The sequence below is a fragment of the Macaca thibetana genome, chromosome 4 (genome assembly GCF_024542745.1).
Source record: "Macaca thibetana thibetana isolate TM-01 chromosome 4, ASM2454274v1, whole genome shotgun sequence".
Taxonomy (NCBI): domain Eukaryota; kingdom Metazoa; phylum Chordata; class Mammalia; order Primates; family Cercopithecidae; genus Macaca; species Macaca thibetana.
This window is the reverse complement of record NC_065581.1, coordinates 3,835,535-3,853,169: the sequence shown is the minus strand read 5'-3', so window position 1 is coordinate 3,853,169 and position 17,635 is coordinate 3,835,535. Positions and strand designations below refer to the sequence as shown.

Here is a 17,635-nt window from a genome sequence, read left to right as displayed (position 1 = left end):
TATCCAGATCTTTAAAAGGTGCTTTTTTTTTGAGACGCAGTTTCGCTGTTGTCACCCAGGCTGGAGTGCAACAGCTTGATCTCGGCTCACTGCAACCTCCGCCTCCCGGGTTCAAGTGATCCTCTTACCTCAGTCTCCCAAGTAGCTGGGATTACAGACATGCTGCACCACAGCCATCTAATTTTTGTATTTTTAATAGAGATGGGGTTTCACCATGTTGGCCAGGCTGGTCTCAAACTCCTGACCTCAGGTGATCCACCCGCCCCGCCTCCCACAGTGCTGGGATCATAGGTGTGAGCCACCGTGGCCACAGAGATTCTTTACAGATGCACATTTTCCCTCAGGAAGGACAGCTTTCTAGGGCCATTTTGAGATATGGCAAAGAAACATGTTTTGGGGTAAAATATTTTTATTTTATTTCTTGTCTCCTAATGTTGTGCCAGAGTCAGGTTGGAGAGTAAGTCATGATATATATAGAGTTAAATAAAACCCACTGATGAGAATTTATGGTTTGTAGGGCATGACTCCCTAGACCCCTTAGATAGGAATTTGGGCAAGATAAAAAGTCAGAGCATAGTCCTCAGTATTTATATAGTCATAACAATGTAAGTATTAGATATCAATTTAATAAAGAATTGGGATACAACCGTACTAAAAGAGTTCTTGTAAGTAGGTAAGGTGTGTGATGTTTTATAAGAGTACTAAATTCTTATGCTTCATCAGAAGTCAGCATATAATATTTAAAATCAGCAAGAAATAGAAATTAAAGAATATTACTTAGAAATATGGAGGTAAATATCAGAAGAAACAGCTAAAAATGGCCGGGCACGGTGGCTTATGCCTATAATCCCAGCACTTTGGGAGGCCGAGGTGGGTGGATCATCTGAGGTCAGGAGTTTGAGACCAGCCTGGCCAACATGGTGAAACCTCGTCTCTACTAAAGATACAAAAAAATAGGCATGGTGGCAGGAGCCTGTAATCCCAGCTACTCAGGAGACTGAGTCAGGAGAATCGCTTGAACCTGGAAGGCAGAGGTTGCAGTGAGCCAAGATCGCACCGGTACACTGCAGCCTGGGCGACAGAGCGAGACTGTGTCTCAAAAAAGAAAGAAACAGCCAAAAATGCTGATGACAGAGTTGTCTCTAGGAAGTGAAAATGGAGTTGGGAAAGGAAGAGTACAACAGGGACTGATATTTTTCTTACAGTCATTAGAGTACCGCTGGGCTTTTAAAATTAGATATATTTCTTACTTGGATAAAAAAATTAAACATCAGAGAAAAGTATAGGAGAAATTAATACCCACATGGGAAAGGACATTAACAGGCAATTCACAAAATATAAAGGACCAATTGACATAAAAATTTATTTTGCTAAAAAATTAGATAAGTAAAAACATGCACAGCAATCAAGTATGTTTTTCCATCGAATTACAAAAAGTCTGACTTCTCTGCTTACTGTTTTTCCTGTTCAGTAGATTGGAAATGTCATAACACTTACCTTGATTAATTTATTTCAAGGAAGCAATGAGATAATGCACAAGAACTCTAAACTCTCGTATGAATAAAAAGCAATGGAAAACAAGAAAGCTGCCTCCAGGATACAGTCCTCAAATCCGGCTAAAAAGATAGGGCCAACTTTTATATTTGACATTCTTTTATTTAAATAGATAATTCCAATTGTAAAAGTATCCCCTTACCCTGCCATGAGATTTGATAGGACTACTAAGTGGAAGGAAATTGTCATGTTTTCTGAATTGGCCCTGTGCAAAATGTTTGCTCTTCATTAGTCTATCTAATTACGCTGGTGGAAAGAGCACAGGGAAAAATGAGCATGTAACATACACATTAGACTGTTCTTCTCAGGTGTTTCAAAGGTGCTGGGTCATGTTTAGGGTGACCATACATCCTGGTTTGTCTGAGACAGTCCTAGTTTATGGCTGTATTCTAAGAGTGATTATCAATAGCACCTACTTTTATTCTCAAAGTGTTCTCATTTGGATGATAAATTATATGGCTACCCTAAGTCAACAGGTATTAATTTATGCTAGTTAGAAGACAAAATGCTTTAGGTACCATATGGGAAGAGGTAAATTTGTTAGTTTGCACACATTTTAAGACATTGGATTATGTTCTTGATGACACAAAATACTTTAATATGTGTGTGGCTAATGCAGTTAGAATGAGTTTTGTTTTGTTTTCTCTCTGTCAAAAGATAACTGAAATCTGCTTAAGCAGTTGGACAAATTCTTTGTTGTCCGCCCCTATGCTTCAACAGCTTACTATGGCGTTTGTCCCAGTAAATCCACCATAAGTTGAAACATGGTAAGTCAAAACTACATTAAGAAAAACTTTTTAAAAAGTGAGAAAAAACAAAAACACCTGCATTTAATACCCCAATAATCCCATCATAAGGTGAAAAAAAAATCATAAGTCAAACCGTCGTAAGTTGGTGACTATCTATATTCTGTATCATGTTGACAGGGAATAGATAAATTTATCCTGGAAAATATTAAAGTCAAATGATGCAAAGAAACCTTGTCCATTAAAAACAAATGCCAGTACAGCTCCTATGAAACGTTTTTTTCAAACTTTTAAGTTCAGGGGTACATGTCAGGATGTGCAGGTTTGTTACATAGGTAAACGTGTGCCATGGTGGTTTGCTGCACAAATCATCCCATTACCTAGGTACTAAGCCCAGCATTCATCAGCTGTTCTTCTTAATGCTCTCCCTCCTCCTACTTCCAACCCTCCAACAGACCCCAGTGTGTGTTACTCCCCGCGATGTGTCTATGTGTTCTCATCATTCAGCTCCCACTTATAAGTGAGAACATGTAGTATTTGGTTTTCTGGAACTTGTTATTTTTAACAGAACTTCATAATGGCACCACCTGATTTACTGCAGAGTGTACCCGTCTCCATAATCGTCTCTATAATGGGATATTCTTAGTGGTGATCCCAAGGATCTGTAACATTCTAAACTGTTTTCTACGTAAGTAAGGGAATTTACAAATCATGATATCTACCTTCCTTATCAACCAAAATTTCTTGGAATGGCTGAAGAAAAAAAGTTATACTTTAGTAACCTCTCAGTGCACTGGAAAGTGAGAAAGAGTGCTATCGGCTTGCTAGAAACTAAGAAATTTCTGAAAGATGGAAAGCAAACAGGCTCACATTTATAGAGCAATGAGTCTAGAGGGAACTTTATCCAAAATAGGTGGGGAGAGACCTTCTGTGAAAGTGGGGGGCATGTCCTAAAAGGTGTGAGAAGAGGTCCCAGGGGCAATCATTGGGGTGATTGATTCATTAGGGAACTGCACTTAAGAGCAGGTTAGCCAGTTTCTGTTTTGGTTGAGCAACTGACAATGATGGCCTTGCTCGCAACATAAAGCAGACACTGTGAGTTCTAGAGATGGAGAGGCAGGGAAATGCCTCAGTAGCTAATGAACCTCTGAATATAATCCATCGAAGTGTTACAGTAGGTAGCTAGTCAGACATAAGCAGGGCAGGAGAAGCCGCAGCACTCCCAGGAATGTCAGGTGACCATCAGGCAATGGTCGGAGGTTGTTACACTGTTTCTTTAAAATAATAATTGGTTGCAGCCAGCACCAGGGAAACACACCTCCCAGTAGATAGAAAACACCTGAAACTGGTGAGCAGCCGCTTCCTGATAAGATCTCAGGAGTTGGGCGAGTGGGCTCACACACGCACGATGAAAGGCAAAATGGTGATGTTTAACTGGTGCGTGACCTTCCTCTAGGAACGCTCAACTGGTAAGGGAAGGACACCTCAAGAGCATGCACACAACTTCAGTAAACACACTGTGCATGTGGCCCCTCCCAAGGGCCAGCAGGCCACTGTACATGTGGAGAGCCGACCCCAAGGAAAGGATGGGGGAGAAGTAATGCAATCCCAGAAGCATGCCAACATATAAGACCCTAAGTCAAAGGTCAGACTACACACTTGATCCCTCAGGTCACCCACTAGCCCTTTTCCAAGTGTACTTTAATTTCTTTTTTTTTTTTTTTTTTTTTTTTTTGAGACAGAGTCTCGCTCCGTCACCCAGGCTGGAGTGCAGTGGCCGGATCTCAGCTCACTGCAAGCTCCGCCTCCCGGGTTCACGCCATTCTCCTGCCTCAGCCTCCCGAGTAGTTGGGACTACAGGCGCCCGCCACCTCGCCCGGCTAGTTTTTTGTATTTTTAGTAGAGACGGGGTTTCACCGTGTTAGCCAGGCTGGTCTCGATCTCCTGACCTCGTGATCCGCCCGTCTCGGCCTCCCAAAGTGCTGGGATTACAGGCTTGAGCCACCGTGCCCGGCCGTGTACTTTAATTTCTTTCATTCCACTCTAAAGCTTGTATTTTATTTATTTTTTGGAGATGGAGTCTTTCTCTGTCATCCAGGCTGGAGTGCAGTGGCATGATCTCTGCTCACTGCAACCTCTGCCTCCCAGGGTCTAGTGATTCTCCTGCCTCATCCTCCTGAGGAGCTGGGATTACAGGCACTCGCCACCACTCCCGACTAATTTTTGTATTTTTAGTAGAGACAGGGTTTACCAGGTTGGCCAGGCTGGTCTTGAACTCCTGACCTCAGGTGGTCCATCCGCCTCAGCCTCCCAAAGTGCTGGGATTACATGCGTGCGACACCTCGCCCAGCTGGAAATGCTTTAAAATGCTTTAAATAGCAATAGTTAAATAGCCATAGTTAAAGACACAATTGACAAGAAAATTTGGTTATTTCTCTGGTCTATAATAATATAATCATAATTATGATTGATAGCACATACGCAGACATATTAGAATTTTAGAAGTCCTATACAATTTTGGAACATATATTAATATTAATAACATTTATTAAAAGACAATCTGAAGAAGGTTAAACATTATTTCTTATCTGACAATGCTTCCCATGTAACTTCACATGTCAAATAAACCTGTTTAGGTCTGTTTCGGATACTTCAGGGGCCCTCTGCAGCATCCCAAAGTTAGATGTCAAAAAATAGTTAATTCTGAAGCTGAAATTTGATTTTGGGAAGCCTGCCACATATGTCAAAGGTTTAAAATACTTGACCAAAATAGGATCACAGGTCACTGTAAAATAATAGTCATTCATTTAACCAGTGATAATTTAAAAAATTTTAAAAACAAAAACCTGCAGTCTTTGATAAAGGAGACTCAGTTTTCAATCAGAAGACCTAAGACAGCATGAGACAGAATCTGTCTCTTTATTTTTCCTCTTTCCTTTTTTTTTTCTTTTTGCAGTTAACTCAAAAGATGAACAAAAGGCCGGGCGCCGTGGCTCACACCTGTAATCCCAGCACTTTGGGAGGCCAAGGCGGGCAGATCACTAAGTCAGGAGATCGAGACCATCCTGGCTAACACGGTGAAACCCCGACTGTACTAAAAATGCAAAAAATTAGCCGGGCGTGGTGGCGGACGCCTGTAGTCCCAGCTACTCGGGAGGCTGAGGCAGGAGAATGACATGAACCTGGGAGGCAAAGCTTGCAGTGAGCCGAGATCACACCACTCCACTCCAGCCTGGGCAACAGAGTGAGACTCCATCTCAAAAAAAAAAGTGAACAGAAATATTTTGCTGTCTTATTAATACTACACAAAATTTTTGTTCAAAAGAGAAAACCAAATTTTAATTTTAATTAGTGTATTATCAATACTAAAACTAATTTAAATAAAACCTCAAAATTTATAAAAGCTGTCATTTTTAATCATAAGATTTCTATAAACCTTTTGTTTTACATTTTTCCAACTTTCTATATTTTATCTATTTTCTTTATTCCTTCAATTTGAAACCTTCAAGCAACTTTAAACCAGACAAAAAAATTTTTTTTTCTTTTTGAGATGGAGTCTCACTCCGTTGCCCAGGTTGGAGTGCAGTGGCACAATCTCGACTCACTGCAATCTCCGCCACCCAGGTTCAAGCAATTCTCCTGCCTCAGCCGCCCCAGTAGCTGGGATTACAGGTGCTCACCACCATGCTTAGCTAATTTTTGGATTTTTAGTAGAGATGGGGTTTCACCATATTGGTCAGGCTGGTCTCAAACTCCTGACCTCAGGTGATCCGCTCGCCTCTGCCTCCCAAAGTGCTGGGATTACAGGCGTGAGCCACTATGGCCAGCCCCATACAAAATTTTTAACACACGTTTTTATGCCTTTATAACTTTCCTCATCAAATGCATATTTTGCTTTTGTGTGTATAGTCTGTATACAGAATTGTTTATTTCACATCTAGTAGTTTTTAACTATTTGTAACTCTAATTTCTAGTGAAAACCCTAGAAAGTAATTTTGAACTGTTTTATATTAGTATTTATGATAAAAACCATTTTATAATTTTATAGAAAAATAGTTCTTCAAGGCTGGCTGCGGTGGCTCATGCCTGTAATCCCAGCACTTTGGGAGGCCAAGGTAGGCAGATCACCGGAGATCGGAAGTTCGAGACCAGCCTGACCAATATGGAGAAACCCCATCTCTACTAAAAATGCAAAATTAGCCGGGTGTGGTGGCACATGCCTGTAATCCCAGCTACTAGGGAGGCTGAGACAGGAGAATCACTTGAACCTGGGAGGTGGAGGTTGTGGTTAGCCGAGATCGCGCCATCACACTCCAGCCTGGGCAACAAGAGTGAAACTCCATCTCAAAAAAAAAAACAAAACAAAAATAAAAATAGTTTTTCAAAGTGTTATTTATTAACAGATTTAAATATATTTACCTTTTCTATACCATCTAAAAATAGCATGTCAGGGCATATAGACTTAAATACTCTAATATCTTAACTTACAAATGACTCAGACATTTTATGATTATTTATTACTTAATTTAACATAACATGACTCTTTTTTTCTTTTTTTTTTTGAGACGGAGTCTTGCTCTGTCGCCCAGGCTGGAGTGCAGTGGCGGGATCTCAGCTCACTGCAAGCTCCGCCTCCCGGGTTCACGCCATTCTCCTGCCTCAGCCTCCCGAGTAGCTGGGACTACAGGCGCCGCCACCTCGCGCGGCTAGTTTTTTGTATTTTTTAGTAGAGACGGGGTTTCACCGTGTTAGCCAGGATGGTCTCGATCTCCTGACCTCGTGATCCGCCCCTCTCGGCCTCCCAAAGTGCTGGGATTACAGGCTTGAGCCACCGCGCCTGGCCAACATGACTCTTAAGATTCTAAATTACTGAAAAGAATTTCAAAATTGTGACACAGATAGCTTCCCTAATGCCTTCCCCCAATAATTCCAGGTCTCAAGTAGCCACGTGGCACCCAGGAGGACTGTGAAGGTCAGGGTTGGTCTGGATCCATCAGGACAGAAGACAGAGCTGTGAGGACTATACCTGGAGGACCCAGCCCCTCCCAAAATAGCCAGGAGGCAAAACAGGGAAAGCAGAGGAAGAAGGAGCCATATTGGGCTCGATTCTGGCTTGTAGCTGCTGGTCGAGACCTCTTCATGGCTATCTACCCAGACACCTGAATCCAGAGACTCTGAACCAAAGACATAAGCTCACAGTCTAATCAAGCAAGTATCTAGATATATTTAACGCTAATTTTGAAACCATTTTTATTTTACCAACAATTTAAAAACTAGCTTTGTTTGCCAAATATCGCATACACATAACAGATACAGACATGCTAACACGTAGAAGCAGATTTTATAGCTCTCATAAGGGATTTTCATTTGCTAACTTTTAAATACTTTTTCTTTTCCCCATTCGGTCTATTAGTCTTCCAATTACGGTTTCATTGCTCTAAGCAATTGTTAAGGACTAACTCTTAGATGTAACAAAAAAATTTATATCTCATAAGCACAGAGCTAAGACTTTAGGCCTAAATATTGTATCATCATTTGCTCAAACCAAGGGGAAAAAAACCTGCTCAAATAAAAGTTCACTTAAGACAAGATGGCCAGAAAAGCACCTTAAACAAAGGTATTACTTATTATGTAAATTTAAAAGAATGGTAAGAGTTTCAAGATAACCAATTAAATTCTAGAAAGGTGTATTTTAATTCAATAGGGTATTCTTTTTAATTTAGCTACTGTTTCTTAGCTAAAATTACTGAATTCAGGGTAATGGGTGGAGTCCATTAAGAAATAGGGCCCTCCAAAAAATTGTATGCCTGGACGTAGCATGGGTAGATCTGAAAAAGAAGCAAGGCTGTTTTACCTGAGGGCTTACCTTACCAACACCTTAGCTAGGATAAATTTCTTTCCACTTTTGGGGTGGGTTAGTAGCTAAGCCAAAAGGTTAGCAGATTTAATTTTTTTAATCAATCACTCAAGCTTTTTATTTGCCTTTTGTAAAGCCTCTAAATAAAAATATTGAAATCTTTCTTGAAGCTTCTGCTGCAATGTTGTTCATTTGGAACATCCCAGTGTTAAGTTATCTTGAGTGAGATTTTGCCATTTCTGTAAGACTTTGCTGTTTCTGGGGCCTAATTCTTATTCATTTATAAACCAGAAGGAAATTGGTTTTTCAGGCTGGGCGCGGTGGCTCACGCCTGTAATCCCAGCACTTTGGGAGGCCGAGGCGGGCGGATCACAAGGTCAGGAGATCGAGACCACGGTGAAACCCCGTCTCTACTAAAAATACAAAAAATTAGCCGGGCGCGGTTGTGGGCGCCTGTAGTCCCAGCTACTCGGGAGGCTGAGGCAGGAGAATGGCGGGAACCCGGGAGGCGGAGCTTGCAGTGAGCCGAGATCGCGCCACTGCACTCCAGCCTGGGCGACAGAGCGAGACTTCCGTCTCAAAAAAAAAAAAAAAAAAAAAAAAAAAGAAATTGGTTTTTCAGAAATTAAGGTTCCCTTGAATACTGATTTTGGCTCCAGATTCTCTTGATCAACTTAGCCAGTAATTTTTTCCCCTACCTAAGTGCATGAGAAAAGTGAAACAAAGGGCCGGGTGCGGTGGCTCACGCCTGTAATTTTAGCACTAGAATCGCTTAGCCAGCATTTCCTTGGAATCAACATATGTACTGTCAATAACGTGTTACATACATTACCACAACTCTTCTGCTCTTCCTAGAAGCTGTATTAGGGAGCATGTTTGGAGAGTTAGACGTGTTGCCCATCTGAGGCTTGCTTTCTTTTAATGGTAGCATGTACCTGGAACATCGTACTTTGCCATTTTTATGTCTTAATGTGCATGTCCAGGAAGTTGCTTCTCCTTGGGGTCTGCATTCAATTAACAGTTTTATGTCAACAGGTGTGAACCATCAGGAAATGACCTCTCCCTGGCGCTGCCCAATTATTGTTTTTAAAGAGGCAATGCAATGATTGTCGAACCATCAAGCAGCATTCCTAGTGGGTGGTGGGGGAGAGCCCTCTCCTTTCCTGCTCATGCCTGTCTATCTACTTATAACAATAGTGGACACACCTTCTAGCTGTGTCTCCACATAGTGGAAGGGCAGATGAGCTTCCTTGGGTCTATTTTGTAAGAGCACTAATCCCATTGATGAAGGCTTTGCCCTCATAATCTAATCACCTCTCAAAAGAAAGGGATTGGCCAGGTGTGGTGGATCACACCTGCAATCTTAGCACCTTGGGAGGCTGAGATAGGCAGATTGCCTGGGGTCAGGAGTTCAAGACCACCCTGGGCAACATGGTGAAACCCATCTCTACTAATACATACAAAAATTAGCCAGGCCTGGTGGTGTGCACCTGTAGTCCCAGCTACTCTGGAGGCTGAAGCAAGAGAATTGCTTGAACCCAGGAGGTGGAGGTTGCAGTGAGCCAAGATTGCACAACTGCACTCCAGCTTGGTTTACAGAGCACGACTCTGTCTCCAAAAAAAAAAAAAAAAAAAAAGGAGAGAGGGGGAAAGAAGGGGATTATCCTCTGTATATAATCATGTTAGGGGTTAGGATTTCAACATTAGAATTGTAGGGGGGACACAGACATTCAGACCATAGCAAACACCAAACACTAACTAGGCAAAAAGATCTCTTTGTTTCCTGTGTGTGTGTGGCTTTCATGTTGGCTGTCGCACATCTGGTGCTCCAGGCTGTCTTCCTCTGTAAGAGTGGAGCCTGTGAAGCTGATTGACAATTCTGTGTGCATGGGAAGTTTGTCAACTATGGTTTTCACTGCAGGCTCGCCTAATAGAGTCATTTCATTGGAGAATTTCCAAAGTCAGTATTTGTAGGTCTTTTGCCTTGAGCTGGTCATCTTCCCCAGGGAAGAATCTTCCAGACTTCAACCTGGAGATAATAGGCCGGGCTCTCAGTTCTCTGGGAAGTTGTTGAAGATCTAGACATCAATTAGAGAAACTTCCCATCATTTCTTTTGTTTTCCATCTAGTATCTTCAAACTCAACTGTGCTTGCGCAACACTGTTTTATTATCTCCACACTTCTGCCAAAGTAGGAGAGGCCATCTGGGCAGGGTCAACAGACTTAGCAAATTAAAATGTAGGTACTCACTTACATTTAAGTGTCAGATAACAAGTAATTGTTTAATGTAAGTATGCCTCATGCAATATTTGGGACACACTTACACTCAAAAAGTTATTCATTCCTTATCTGAAATTCAAATTTAACTGAGTATCCCATATTATCTGGCAACCCTACATCTGGGTGTCATACTGCTACTCAAATAGACTTTGTGCCAATCTTCCTGTTTTGGACCCCTTTTTTACCCCTACAAGAGATGCCTGGATCTGCCAGTATCTGATCCTTCAGGCAATGAGAATCAAGCTGTTGTCCAGCTTATCTTGGAGCTGACTTGGGAATAGCTTTCTTGGGTCTGCCAAGTCAGTTACCACTTGCCCATCTGCTTTCCAGCTTCCAAAATTGGGTGGCTGTTGGTTTTTCTCTTATAAATCTATAAAGCTTTATATGCGTAAGTCTTTGTTTTGTTTGTTTTGCTTTAGTATTGATTTTTGTTTCTTTTGCTCATAGCAATATTTTTGGTTTTTAAGCGTCTTAATTGAGGTGTTACATTTTAAGCCGTACAATTTGTTCTTTTTGGCAAATGTACATGGTGGAGTAGCCACCACCATAATCAACACATAGACTATTTCCACTACCTCGGGAAATTTCCTTCTGCTGCTTTGCCCTCATTCTCTTCCTCCACTCCCTGGCCTCTGGCAATCACTGATCTACTTTATGTTCTTTTAGTTTTGATTTTTGTACAATTTCATAAAATGAGATCATGGCATATGTAATCTTTTATGTCTGGCTGCCGTCACTTAGCATAATGCTTCTGAGATTCATCACGCATCACGCATTGCTGCAGGTGTCAGCACTTTTCTCCTTTTACTGCTGAGTGGTATTCCATTGTATGAATATATACACTTTGTTTTTCCATTTGCCAGTTGAAGAACACTCATTTCAGTGTTTTGGCTATTTGAATAAAGCTGCTATGAACATTGATACACAAGTCATTGTGTGGTTACATGTGTTCATTTCTCTCATGTAAATTCCTAGGAGTGTTTCTGAGTCACATAATAGGTTTATGTTTAGTTTTGTAAGACACTGCAAACTGTTTTGCAGAGTGGCCGTACCATTTACCATTTTAAACTCCCGCCAGCATGGGTGAGGCTTCCAGGCGTTCCACAGCCTCGAAAATACTTGGTGTTTTCAGTCAAATTAATTTTAGCCACTTTATTGAGCATGTAGTCCTATCTTGTTGTAGTTTTCATTTGCATTTCCCTATTGATTTTGAGTATCTTATTTGTCATTCATATATTGTCTTTGGTAACGTATCCGTTCAAATCTTTTGCCAAATTTTAAAAATCAGGTTATTTATCTTCTTATTGATCTTGTAAGAGTTCTTTCTATGTTCTGGATACATTCCTTTTCAGATAAATGATCTGCAAATATAGTTGACCATCATTATTTTTGGATTCCATATTTTTGAAATCACCTATTCACTAAAAATTTTTTATAACTCCATGTAGGATACTATAAGAGACGTATTGTGACTGTATGGTCAGTGATAGCCATAGGCGCACTCAGACATTTCACAGGGCTGACACTATGTGTCACATAGCAGTGTGATGCAGTCTGGCCCAGGCGTTTCCAGTCCTGGCCCTGGATTTCCAGGAGATGAGATCATCTCAGCACAGATGCAACTCTCATAAATCTTACAACAAATCTGACACTTACAGGACTAGCTTAAACTCTACGAAAGAAATACCTGGTGACTGATGCAGACTGAATACAGGTATAAGAAAGGAGAACGAATCCTCTCAACTCTGAGAATGGTCCCTAGATGGGGACCCTCCTGGTCAGGTGATCATCCAACCCCTGACTGTGCCACCAGCCTGTCCTGTTACCTCTCTTAGAAGAAGAGTGCTGTGAGAGTAAGCTGAGCAGCTGATGGTGCTGAATACGCATCTTTAACATGAATCAGATGGAAAGGGAGAAGTCCCCCTGGGGGAGCTGGTTGACTAGGCCCACCCGAGAGTTTCCAAAACAACACCCCCAAATCAGCAGTCACAGCACTTTTGTGGTCATTTGCAGACACGCACAGAGTGGTGAAACATTTGAATTACTCCATGTGCAAAATCTCAGCTGAGGCTGTATAGGACGATGCTCTGCCTTCTTGTTCCAGCTCTCAAACCGTAAACAAATGTCCATTCTGCCCCTACATAGAGCCATGCTTTTGCGTTTCTGTACTCTTGTTGGTGATTCTGCTGTTTGAAATGTCCCCGGGCACAGCGCTGAAGTGCTGTCTACTGTCTCTGAGTGTAGGAGGCTGCGATGTGCCTGTGGGGACAATACCTGTGCTGCATGAGCTGCCTTCAGCGTGAGTTTCAGTGCTGTTGGCAATAAGTTCAGTGTTAATGAATCAACAGCCAGGTACATTGAGGCAAATCACCTCTTCCTGCCAGAAAGTGCTAAAGTAGCATCTATAGTAGGCGACAAAACTATGGAAAAAATGGAAAAGCTGTTACATTTGTGGATTTGTGAGACAATGTCTGATTAAATCAAAAAAGTGTTGTGAGACTGAAAGCCAAAGAAGTTTACAGTCAGGACAATGTTAAGCCCTTCTTAGCTAGCGCTGACTGGCTCCCATGTTCCGGAAGGCGATACAATGTGAAAAAGGTTAAACCTGCAGGCGAGGCGGGTTCTGCAGATCAGGAGGCTGCGGGAGAGTTGTGAAAACACCCTCCGAGTGCTATCCAGGAAAAGGGTTATGTGGAAGGGCAGGTTCTCAGTGCTGACGAGACCTGCGTGTTCTACTAGGATGTTGATAAACAAACCTATGTAACACAAATGGTGTTTTAGCTGATGAAAACGTTGTGACCAGAAGCTCACAGAACCCAACCTCGCTTTCCCCAGGAGAAGTAGCTCAGTATTCATTAGTTCTGGGTTTGAGGCACGTTCACAGGACATAACTACCTCGAATCACAAGAATCGGCTGTGCTTCCCACTATCTCTGCCCTGGGGGCTCCTGTAGTTGCCTGAAGTTGAACTCTCTGTAGTTGCCTGAAGTTGCTTTTCCTGGGGTGCCCTCTCCTCTCTGTCTAGTTACCCAGATCCATCCTTTAAGCCGCAGCCCCCGTGATGCCCAGGAAGTCTCCCCTAGGGCGGCTGAGAATCTCCCCTTCGGCGCCAGGTGACACTCCCGGCACACACCTCTGGCTCAGTGCGCATCACAGCAGTGAGATCAGCCGCACACTCCTGCACCTCCCCCACCAGCCTCTGAGCTGCTTCAGGGCAGGCCTTTCTATCTACACACACATATGTGTATATATGTATATTTGTCTATGTGTGTACATATAGACATGTATTGGGAGCTAGCAAAAACCAACACTGCAAGATATATCCTATGTCCTATGTTACACTTTTATTTTATTATTTAAATTAATGTATAGTATCATGCCTATTTGATCAATTCCATGTTTTTTTTTTTTTTTTGAGACGGAGTCTCGCTCTGTCACCCGGGCTGGAGTGCAGTGGCCGGATCTCAGCTCACTGCAAGCTCCGCCTCCCGGGTTCATGCCATTCTCCTGCCTCAGCCTCCCGAGTAGCTGGGACTACAGGCGCCCGCCACCTCGCCCGGCTAGCTTTTTGTATTTTTTAGTAGAGACGGGGTTTCACCGTGTTAGCCAGGATGGTCTCGATCTCCTGACCTTGTGATCCGCCCGTCTCAGCCTCCCAAAGTGCTGGGATTACAGGCTTGAGCCACCGCGCCCGGCTCAATTCCATGTTTTTATGTTCTGGTACTTAGCACAAAGCCTGGCCCATAGAAAGGATCAGTAAATGTGTGTTGAAAAAAGGTCTAAAAACAATATTTATTCATGCTACTTAATTGAGGCTTTCTGAGTTATAAGCTTTTAATAAGTAGATAAAATAGTGTGAAATTAATATATAAAATTAACAGCTTGTTCCCTTAAATATTTTAAACAATTCCTCTGACCCCTTTTTAAAAATTTGAGCTATCTATAATAAAATCTTGCTGAGCAAAGTTAAACTTCAGTTTAGTCTAAATGAAATAACTAGAAATGTGGATGAAGCAGTCTGAATTAATGAGTTTTTACCATGCTCAGTCTAATTATAGAACACTGGAGCCAGAGAGATCTTAATGTACGCAGATATTAATAAGCCTTTTCCAGGTTAGCTAAGGAGGTAGGAAGGTATATATTAGTCCATTTTCTCACTGCTGATAAAGACATACCCGAGACTGGGTAATTTATTGAGAAAAAGAGGTTTAATGGCTGGGAGGTCTCACAATTATGGTGGAGGGTGACAGGTACTTCTTACATGGCAGCAGCAAGAGAATATCAGAGCCAAGCAAAAGGGGTTTCCCCTTATAAAACCATCAGCTCTTGTAGGACTCACTACCATGACAGCGGTATGGGGGAAACTGCCCCCATGATTCAATTATCTCCTCCCGGGCCCCTCCCACATAATCTTGAATTATAGGAGCGACAGTTCAAGATGAAATTTGGGTGGGGACACCACCAAACCATTTCAGAGGGGAAAGAGCAGAAACACCCTCACCAACCTATGTGGGGTCTGAAAGGAGGGTCATTCACAGACAGCGCTGGGCTCGACTTTCTGATAGCAGCTCCGAGAACCGCTAACTAGCTGTCTCTCTGTCGGCAGGAGTTTGCCGCTTCTGGAGCTGAGGCTGCTGCTATGGAAACCCAGCAAGTGCAGCCTTTTCGCCAGGGCTTGTCCTGACTCGTTACTTCTACCACTACTCTCTCCCTTGTCTTACACCTCTGCCCGTGCTAACAAGCGTCAACAGAGACTTCTACAGGTCTCTGCAGGGGGAAAACTTTTTCGTGTATCCTCTTAGGTTCAGTGCTTGGGACTCTGCAATTTAAACTGACAAAAGACAGGTTAACAGAGAAAAGGCACACAAATTATATGTTAACATTTTAATTTTTACACGTGCACAGGAAGGTCTCACACAAAAGGAAGTGAAAACCCAAAATGTGGTTAGGGCTGAGAGCTTCTATACCATGTTAACAAAGGACAGGAAATTTGTGGAGAAGTGAAAAAACGGAAGTGCTTGGGCTAGGAGCGGGAAACTGTGGGAAGGTAAATATATGGGGGAGATGATGGGAAGTAAGTGTTACGTTAATAAAGTTTGCTCATGCAGATTCAGATTGGTGTCTGGTAAGCATCATCTCTTCCTGATGTGGGAGAGGGCAAGGGGAATATCTTCACAAAGGGAATTTATGTTCTGCTTTTAGGCAGAAAGGGGGCAGGTAGAGAGCTTATCTTGTGTCTGCTGTTTCTCAATTTCCTTCAGGGAAGCAATGTTTATGCCAAAGCCGCATCTTATGGAGTGGCAAGCTCTCATCCCCTTCATCTCAAATTCAAATTCCCACAAAGAAAGCATCCCATTGCTTCAGATAGTCACTCTCCTTCTTGCTGAGTTGAGATGTCACATCAGTTCCTCTTCTGATAAAGGGTCCACCCTCTAAATGAGCTGCCCTTGGGCCCAGCACCTCCTCCTTGAGCCTGGACAGTGAGAAGACACAGTCTACTTTCTCAGAGGGCCTGTTTGAGTCACACCACTAGGAGCTCTTCTCTGAATCAACAGAGGCAGAAACTGATGCCTGAAAAGGTGGGGTGGGGGGTGTTTCCTAGGAGGGTGCCCTTCAACCCTGTGATCTAGGTCTCTGAAGCATGTCCTTGCCCCAGTATTGAAAAGTCTTGTCTAGTTGGCTTGTTTCTTTGACCTGCTCCAAATGTTTGGGGTAAGCTTGCAAAGCCTGATTAATAGACACATTTGGCTAACAGAGTGTTTACACACATTATCAAAATAATTTATGGTTAGAATTTAATCTTGTTTGATATCACTGGACACTGAACAAGTGGGGCCTCACAACATAGTGTTTATTTTCATTTTTTTATAAACCTAGATAAATGAATTGCTGTTTTAAAAACAAATACGTAACACTACAAGGGCAACTGGTATGAAGCTTACCAGAAGTCACGGTTAGTTAGAAGCGATTATTAATTTTTTTAGAAGTTTGAAGCAAGGCAATGTGGAACATTGTATTTATTCCATTGATATTTATTGAGAATCAGCTACGCACCAGGCACTGTTCTAAGCCCTGGAGATACATCAGTGAACCAGATAGACATATTTCTTGCTTTCACGGAACTTAAATAGTATATGTAACCAACCTGTTTTTCCATGTTTTAGAACAATGAAGAGTAGGGTAAGGAGTGGAAGGAGGGTCAAAAGTAAGTCTTGGAGTCCTGCCCCAAAGTTTTCTAATTAGATTATGAAGGAAAGACCTTATGCAACTAAACTATCCATTTGGGTCAGGCATGGTGGCTCATGCCTGTAATCTCAGCACTTTAGGAGGCCAAGGCAGGGGATCGCTTGAGGCCAGGAGTTCAAGACCAGTCTGGGAAACACAGGGAGACCTCATCTCTGTAACAAACTTAAAAATTGGCAGGGCATAATGGTGTGCACCTGTGGTCCCAGCTACTCAGAAGGCTGAGGTGGGAGGATCATTCGAGACTGGGAAGTCGAGGCTGCAGTGAGCTGTGATGGTGCCACCGCACTCCAGCCTGAGTGACAGGGGATCAATTGTGTCCTATTGATGTTTGTAATAATTAATGGTCTTGTTGCCCCTTGGGGTTGCTTCCTTTTCCTTTTCCTTTTCCCTCACTCTCATTTTCCCTGACTAAAAAGGAAAAACACTCAACAAATAACTAGTAGCTGACATGTTAATTATTAGATCACTTGTAAGCTTTAATAAACCCAGTGATGTATGATGAAACCTCAGGTTCCATAGCCTAAGTAGGTACCAGTTTTCATCACAAAAGACCCATTGTTGCCTCAGCCAGTGTTCATTCAGTTATGCAGCCCCAGGCTAGCATGAAGGACCCTGCCCTACTTCCAGCTCTGATTTACTTTATCTGAGGCAGATTAATCACTGCTCACAAAGTAGTTCCTTGCAACCCATTAAAATCCTCAAAGTACAAAGCCATAAATGGGGCATTCTTTCTTGCTATTCTCAGCAAATTAGCAACCTGATTCTAAAATTTATACAAGATGCAAAAGGCCAAGAAAACCCAAGACATCCTTAAAGAACTAAAAAATAAAGCACTCGAGAGAAACTAAGACTTAATATAAAGCCACAGGAATTAAGACAGTAAAGTTGAAACAAGAATAGAAAAGAGAGCAATGGAAAATATCAGAGCCCAAAAACAGAGCCACATATATGTA

General features: G+C 42.3%; 1 protein-coding gene across 1 annotated transcript in view; it reads right to left on the bottom strand.

Moving 5' to 3' along the window:
• PRPF4B (pre-mRNA processing factor 4B) overlaps window positions 1-17,635 on the bottom strand; it is a 908,191-nt gene that overhangs the window by 95,283 nt on the left and 795,273 nt on the right. The window lies entirely within an intron of this gene.